This window comes from Bison bison, unplaced genomic scaffold, assembly GCF_000754665.1.
Source record: "Bison bison bison isolate TAMUID 2011002044 unplaced genomic scaffold, Bison_UMD1.0 scf7180017864134, whole genome shotgun sequence".
In the NCBI taxonomy this organism is placed as follows: Eukaryota; Metazoa; Chordata; class Mammalia; order Artiodactyla; family Bovidae; genus Bison; species Bison bison.
Genome location: NW_011494706.1, coordinates 5269101 through 5270681, shown reverse-complemented (window position 1 = coordinate 5270681; position 1581 = coordinate 5269101).

The following is a 1581-nucleotide window of genomic DNA, read 5'->3' as shown; positions in this document are numbered from 1 at the left end:
ACAGGTTCAAAAGCATCAATTCTTTGGCACTCAGCTTTCTTCACAGTCCAACTCTCACATCCATACATGACCACAGGAAAAACCATAGCCTCGACTAGACGGACCTTTGTTGCAAAGTAATGTCTCTGCTTTTCAATATGCTATCTAGGTTGGTCATAACTTTCATTCCAAGGAGCAGGCATCTTTTAATTTCATGGCTGCAATCACCATCTACAATGATTTTGGAGCCCCCAAAAATAAAGCCAGCCACTGTTTCCACCGTTTTCCCATCTATTTCCCATGAAGTGATGGGACCAGATGCCATGATCTTCGTTTTCTGAATGTTGAGCTTTAAGCCAACTTCTTCACTCTCCTCTTTCACTTTCATCAAGAGGCTTTTTAGTTCCTCTTCCCTTTCTGCCATAAGGGTGGTGTCATCTGCATATCTGAGGTTATTGATATTTCTCCCTGCAATCTTGATGCCAGCTTGTGCTTCTTCCAGCCCAGCCTTTCTCATGATGTACTCTGCATGTAAGTTAAATAAGCTGGTGACAATATACAGCCTTGATGTACTCCTTTTCCTATTTGGAACCAGTCTGTTGTTCCATGTCCAGTTCTAACTGTTGCTTCCTGATCTGCTTACAGGTTTCTCAAGAAGCAGGTCAGGTGGTCTGGTATGCCCATCTCTTTCAGAATTTTCCACAGTTTATTGTGATCCACACAGTCAAAGGCTTTGGCATAGTCAATAAAGCAGAAATAGATGTTTCTCTGGAACTCTCTTGCTTTTTCCATGATCCAGCAGATGTTGGCAATTTGATCTCTTGTTCCTCTGCCTTTTCGAAAACCACCTTGAACATCTGGAAGTTCACAGTTCACGTATTGCTGAAGCCTGGTTTGGAGAATTTTGAGCATTACTTTACTAGCGTGTGAGATGAGTGCAATTGTGCGGTAGTTTGAGCATTCTTTGGCATTGCCTTTCTTTGGGATTGGAATGAAAACGGACCTTTTCCAGTCCTGTGGCCACTGCTGAGTTTTCCAAATTTGCGGCATATTGAGTGCAGCACTTTCACAGCATCATTTCAGGATTTGAAATAACTCAACTGGAATTCCATCACCTCCAGTAGCTTTGTTCATAGTGATGCTTCCAAAGGCCCACTTGACTTCACATTCCAGGATGTCTGGCTCTAGGTAAGTGATCACACCATCGTGATTATCTTGGTCTTGAAGATCTTTTTTGTACAGTTCTTCTGTGTATTCTTGCCACCTTTTCTTAATATCTTCTGCTTCTGTTAGGTCCATACCATTTCTGTCCTTTATTGAGCCCATCTTTGCATGAAATATTCCCTTGGTATCTCTAATTTTCTTGAAGACACATCTGGTCTTTCCCATTCTGTTGTTTTCCTCTATTTCTTTGCATTGACCACTGAGGAAGGCTTTCTTACCTCTTCTTGCTATTCTTTGGAACTCTGCATTCAGATGTTTTTATCTTTCCTTTTCTCTTCTGCTTTTCACTTCTCTTCTTTTCACAGCTATTTGTAAGGCCTCCTCAGACAGCCATCTTGCTTTTTTGCATTTCTTTTCCATGGGGATGGTCTTGATCCC